The following is a 7477-nucleotide window of genomic DNA, read 5'->3' on the forward strand; positions in this document are numbered from 1 at the left end:
AAGACATATTGCACACTGGAACTTTTATTGGTGCAGTGGAAACAACATCAGACAAAGCTTGGCCAATCTGTGAAGCCGATGGGTTGGCTCAGCCAATCAGGGATGTGGATGCCAGTTAAGATCAATTCACATCAGCTTCCCTGTAACCATTCATGCCACATCTTCTCCAAGTGATTCACTAGATCCATAACCAATAACATCATCTTCTGTTGTAAACTTCTTAAAAAAAAAAAAGAAAAAGAAATACTGGACCCACTTAAATCCCATACGTTGTACAGTGGAGCCCCTCAAGGTTCAATACCTAGTGTCCTTTCTGTTTTCACTCTATATTAAAAGATCCCACACAGTGTGAAGTGAGCGGTGCCTTATGTATGTGTTCAATTCATTAAAGGAATAGTTCACCCCAAAATTACACTTTATGTAAATGTGTGTATGTATGTATGTATGTATGTATGTATGTATGTAGCATGAGCTGCGACACTGCTGGGTGACCGGTGGCAGGCCTGACGGACGGAGTCAGCATGTGCTGAGCCTGTTTCACATACTAAACTGCGACCACACTTTTAATAACTTACGGGCAAAGCCTACTTACTAATCTTATAGGCTATAGTTTGCTTATTTGTTTGTTTGTTTGTTCATTTATTTATTTTGTTTTAAATTGCTGTCTTTTGTTGTCTTAAATTGTATTACTGTCTATTTGTCCATTGTGTTTGTGGTAACTAATTTCCCTCTAGGTCTCGATGCCTTGGCTTATCCAAATGATAATATACCTTTTCATTTGTATAATTAAATATCTTTTGTTTATTTAGACACACCATAGATTAAAAAAAGCACACAAATTGGTCACCACACGCTTGGCTTGCTCCAACTGTGTTATTAAGATAAAGGAGGAACATAGACGTATGTCTCTATGTCGAGGGGGGAAACCTTGTATGTCCAAAACAGTCGGTCACTTTCCAGGATTCAAATTCCAAAGGCTTCGCGACGCGTTTAACTTTCGAGCTTGTAGATCTGCTGCTTTTTATACTTTGTATGATAAAGTATAGGGCGTTAATCTACGAAGAAAACCCGCAAAAAGTTAATATATGGAGATAAGAGGTTTCTGCCCGATGACAATGACCAAATCAAAGGGAGTAACCGTCACATGCAGCCTGAAACTCTGTGAGTAGGCTCAGGTCAAGATGGTGAGAGAGGAGCAGGCTTCCACAGTGTTGACCATGATGTCTGTGATGATGGCCGAGGACAGGAGCCCCAGTGACCACTGGATGGTCACCCAGCAGAAGATCTTCTACCCTGCCCTGGCCACTGTGGGCATCCCCTGTGAGTATATTGCAAATACTGTAGGGGTGCCCTGGCCACTGTGGGCATCCCCTGTGAGTATATTGCAAATACTGTAGGGGTGCCCTGGCCACTGTGGGCATCCCCTGTGAGTATTGCAAATACTGTAGGGGAGAAACTGGGTAAGATGAACCGCTGGGTAAGATGAACCACCCCTTTATCTTTAAAACTATACACATGAGTTGTCATTTGACCTTAAAATAAGAACACAAACATCATTTCTACCTGGCTGTAGAGTTGATAGACACATAGGCAAAGTGGAACGCATTCTTCTACCCCAAAAAGTGTTTTTTTTGCTGGTCGAAGTACATTTTTTACTTTTATTGTATAATGATTTTTATGTTAAAGCAAATGTACCCAGGTCTAAACGTATACATGTAATGCATGTTGGTGATATCCCAATGTGTAAAACTATGTGAATCATTTAGCTAAAGATCAGCCTTAATGCTTAAGGCTAGCCTCGTACCCGCCCAGCCTAGTAAACGACCAACTTCCGTGAAATGGTTTCCGGAAGAGGGCGGGTACGAGGCTAGCCTTAAGCATTAAGCTAGCCAGGTTTTGTCAAAATGGTGGCCATGGGGCAAGATGCCTTGGGGTAAATTGAACTATGTGAATCACCATTCATATTTTTTTATTAGGTCTTTGGTACTCAAATTATCCTGAATGAGCTTTCATTTTGATGAATACACAAATTTAAGAGATGTTTTTAATATCATATTAATTGCAAATATTGTCATCATGTTGAAATAATTGCCCTCTATGTGTAGAAATCCTTGTGGTACGTCACCAGTATTCACTTGATTATGCTTTAGTTCAGTGTGGTATCATGTACCGAACATAGCCGACCTCCAAGCTCTCACCCGTCGCAATGCGACACGTTGTGAACTTGGAGGTCTGCTATTTTCACTTGCCATTTCCACCAAAAAGGCCCTTTTTGGCCATTTCAACCCCTGCCTCTCTAACAGCAATGCCAGGCGGAGTGCGGCTGCTATAAGGCAATCGCCGTAGCAGTCAAAATCGTTAAACAAACAGCTGTCAGCGATGGGGTCCCACCCCTTTTACTGCCCTTGTTGGTTCCCATGGCGACGCGTCTATGCAACAGACATGGTAGCCACTACGTGGACAGGGAGATCCATTTCTGGTTGCCGTAGCCGTTGGAGCTTAAAGTCCCTATTCTCTGCACATCCCCGCTAAGAAATGTCGTTGTTCCACAGCCAACATGGCCACGTTCCTCATCATCTGGAGGAGGAAATGAATGCTTTCCCGGTCCAGCAGCTTCTACCTGATGGCCATGTCTGTGGCCGACACCTCGGTGCTGCTGGGCATCATGCTGCTGGAGTTCTCACTGAAACACCACCAACACTGTGGCCACGACATTTCAGTCCAGTTTTTATGTCAATAACTTATATTCAAACAACATTCAAACAACATTCAAACGCATCCCAGTTGCCTGGGACCATGTATTTTGGGTTGGCAACGGTCAGGCTCACAATAAGTTTCTCCAAGTGTCATCATGTCTGCCAAACACGTAAATGTTTGTCTGGTCACGCTGAGATACACCATGTTGGTTCAGTGCAGAGGCAGTATTAGCTTCTTTTTTTTAGATCGATGGTCTCAAACATGCCCATGGATGCCATGAAATCAGGGGGGGGGGGGGAATCGCCCGGCTTCGACATCCCCACACAACGCTAGATCGTTTTGAATGAAGGCTGTTTTAAAGAAGGTTTACAATTGGAGTGAATGAGAGCTCACATACAAACACATTCACACACACAAACACACTCACACAGTCATGTTTATCAACAGCTGCAGAAGAGCCTAGAGTAAAAGCCAATGCTTTTGGCTTAGTCAACAGTGCCACCTAGGGGTCAAAAATGATAATCTGTCAAGGTACATCAATGGCCTTGTGGGCTTACATAAGAAACCTGTCAAGATATGTCCATTGTCCATGGCAAAACTTTTATGACAACAGCGTTGTCATAACAGCAACAATTATAACATTATCCGTCTGTAATCATGAGGATCTCTTGTCAGCTATCTGCTCCTCTCTCGAATAGTACGTGCGTTCAGCAGGTTCATTAGGCAGGAAAGCACCTGAACGCACAGAGGCATAAAGCGGTTATTATTTTGTACAGTATACCTGGCTGGCATGCAGGCGAGTAGGCCTACAGGCGATGGCCCCATGTACTGTAGGCAAAGCCATACATTTGCATTTCTGCACTTCCACTTCAGTGAATGGACTTGGTGGTGAACTGATGATGGCTGTGTGACGCCAATGGCTCGCGGCGTGGTAGCCTAAGTATCTATTGTTCTCAGGGGAGGGAGGGTGTTGCTTTCAGGTGGTTTCAGGTGGCCATTTCTATCTGCATACTAAAGTGCCGGGGAAGATGTAGACTGATGCCAGGTCATTTGTAGACATACTGTAGGCCTATAGTGTGTATAGTTTCAATGTGCAGACTGATTTTTGTTTGATACGGTTAGACGGTTAGACTGATGATAGAATTTTGGTTTACCTACTGTATGAGCCTACAGTAGATTACTATGAATTTCATGTATTACCATGTGTTTTCTTTGCTAGTCGCTCTGGATTAACTCATTCTGTGCCAGATGCCAAAATGCCTCCAAGGTAGCTGTGCCACGGTTTTGTATGTTTTTCTTTACTATGCAATGAAAAAAAATGATTTTTTTTTTATAATTTTTTTTCCCCACAGAAACAGACACAGTTGTTGTGATTCAGTGGCAAAACGAATTTTGTCAATCGGACAAATGGTTCCAGAGATATAGCTGTTTGAATGAAAAAAAGTGTCCATCCACTAGAATGGACACACATGAACACACATTTTCTCAATCAGCTAAACAAGGGAGCGAACACACAAACAGAGAAAAGCTTTTTTTTCTATGTAAAAAACACAAAAACACAGGCACAGAATGAGAGCATCTGCTAAATGTCTAAATTGTAAATAAGACACATACTGCAGCTTACCTGCAGTGAAACAGAGACTGGCTATAGTGAGGTTACTGCTTACCTAACTGACTGAACTGGGGAGGTGCCTGCCTGGCCTGTCTGTCTGAACGAATGCACACAGCAACTTCACACTGAAGAGAATAAAGAACAGAAAAAGCCACGGCCGTTTTTAACAGTAACTCACTCAGCTCACACAAGATTCAAGTTGAAATAGACTTTATTGTGAATGATATAGCGTCATGTTTCACATAGGCCTACAGTGGCTCTACAGAGCGGATATAGGTACACTACATGGCTGTGTTATGTCTTCTTGCCACCCTTGGGAGGTTTCTCCAGGCCCTGGATGAACTTGCGAGGGATTTTGTAGTGATCTGTTGAAGAAACGAAACAACGTCAGTGGTGAGAAAAGTACTTGCCCCCCCCCCCTCCTCCAAGTATCAATACTGCAATGTAGAAACACTGTTAAGGCCCATTATATCACAGATAAAAGAAATATCTGTGACAGATATTGTTTCTGTATCTACCATCCACTTCAATGGAAAAATATCTGGAGAAAGGGATTTTTGGAGCTGTGTGAAGCACAGGCTCCCTATAGGGACTGTCGGTTATGACATCACTGCAAGATTCGGGGCTTAACTCCGCCCACTTTGGCGGCCATTGCCATTGCTAGGTCTTGGATGCATCAAGATCAGTCTGTACTAGTTCTACTTGTTGAGCAAGCAATGATACTTTTACTTCAATTGCTCTAGGCTTTGATTGCATTTCAATAAAACCATATTTGATCAACATAACGATCACACACATTTTACTGTTTATAGGGAATGTTATATTATTATAAACCGATCTTTATTTCCAAAGCAATGGATGAATGTGATGGCTGTTCTGATCTGCTTGTGCTCTTTCTGCGCTCATGCATGGACAGCCGAAGTCGTGATTTTAGCGTGATATCTTTTTATTGGGAGACAATAATGAGCACCAGCAAATGAAAGCAGACATTCCAGTGAATATGGACACGTTTACATTTTAATTTTTTGATGAAAATTGACCTGGCCGGGTCAAATTGCAAGTGGTCTTGGCAGTGGCCCAATAACTGGCTAGGCACGCTATGTGGTGTAAAGTAATTAAGTATATTTACTTAAGTACTGTACTTAAGTACACTTTTGAGTTATATGTACTTTGCCAATATTTTTACTTCTTCTCCACTACATCTCTGATCCAAATATTGTAACATTTTAGGCGACTGTTTATAGGGAATGTTATATTATTATCCGATCTTTATTTCCAAAGCAATGGATGAATGTGGTGATGGCTGTTCTGATCTGCTTGTGCTCTTTCTGCACTCATGCATGGACAGATTTTAGCGTGATATCTTTTTATTGGGAGACAATAATGAGCACCAGCAAATGAAAGCAGACATTCCAGTGAATATGGACACGTTTAAATTTTTATTTTTTGATGAAAATTGACCGAGTAATGGCCGAGTCAAATTGCAAGTGGTCTTGGCAGTGGCCCAATAACTGGCTGTAGGCACGCTATGTGGTGTAAAGTAATTAAGTATATTTACTTAAGTACTGTACTTAAGTAGGCCTACACTTTTGAGTTATATGTACTTTGCCAATATTTTTACTTCTTCTCCACTACATCTCTGATCCAAATATTGTAGGCCTGCTTTTACTCCACTGCATTTATTTCAAAACTTTAGTTAGTAATGCTAGGCCTACTATACTTTTGATTATTATTACAAAACATCATTATAACCACTTCAGCATATACATATATCTTGACCATTTGAAAATAGCCGATCTACAAGCTTACAATGTTAGATCCATGCTATTTTCAAAAGATGTTTTGATAACTTGAAAGGGACATTCTGCACAATGAGTAGGCCTACTTTTACTGTTGGTACTTTAAGTACATTTTGATACCATTCCAATACTTTTATACTTTTACTCATGTACATTTTGAATAGGCCTACTGGACTTCGACTTGTAATAGAGTACACTTGCATTGACCAATCAGTCTTATCTACAACCAGCGAACTGTCAATGCTGTTCTCCGGTCATCGCTTCCTTTTATCCAAGAGTCTTACAAGAAAGATAGCAACTAAGATGGCGGGCGGAAGTGGCCGATTTTTGCAAGGCCCCGCCCAGTCCTCACCCCCTATACGTGGCCGTGTGGGTCTGTCTGTCTGTCTGTGTGTCTGTGTGTGTGTATGTAGCCTGAACTTCCTAAACTTCGGCACGCCACTAGTCCCACAGTTTTGCCACCACACACTCGCGCCATATGTCAAATCGACCGGCTTACTCGGGAATCGTGGGCTATTACTTTTCTAAGAGAAAGGTTCTATAGTTTAATTGATATTAATTTATTAGTGAATTAATTTTCCCCATTGACTTATAATGGGAATTGCAAAAACTCACATTCAATTATTTGTCTCTCGCAAACCATAGGGGCTAGAGTTTCAAGACTTGGAGAGGAGGTTCATAATGATTTCAAGGATTAAATAAAAAATAATTGTGTCATTTGGCCGCATGGTGGCGCCATAACACCCCACTTTACGTTTTGGCCTGTAACTCTTGAACCGTAGGTCGGAAAATTAAAAATATTTTTTTCCCTGGATTCCTTGGGTCATGACGCATCTCCCTAACCCTACCCACGCCCATTTGCGCCATGATAGATTTTCCGCCATCTTGAATTTTCTCCAAAACACACTTTTTGCTCCTTTTCCTACATATTTTCTTCAAATGTCACAAAAATCGGTACACATGATCCACACACACACACACACACACACACACACACACACACACACACACACACACACACACACACACACACACACACACACACAGCTCCACTTCACACGGGTGTGATTTTTTATCTGTTATCTGGCCCAGTGGGAATGGGCCTTTACAAGTACAAGTCCGGAATTCAAAATGTACTTCGAGTACAGACAGTAGAAATAACTCATTATAACTCATTACTTTTTGACCCAAAGCAAAAGATTGCTGCTATTTGTTTGAAAAAAGCGTTATACCCTGTATAATATAACATGTATATAACGACCAAATGTGACATAGCTCTGTTTACCCAATGCTGCACCCCCTCCAACTGTATATATTATGTTCCCCTTTTCAAAACATTTTATTATATTTTGACACTTGCTTGACCAGC

The sequence above is a fragment of the Nannobrachium achirus genome (assembly GCF_963921795.1).
Source record: "Nannobrachium achirus genome assembly, chromosome: 9".
Taxonomy (NCBI): domain Eukaryota; kingdom Metazoa; phylum Chordata; class Actinopteri; order Myctophiformes; family Myctophidae; genus Nannobrachium; species Nannobrachium achirus.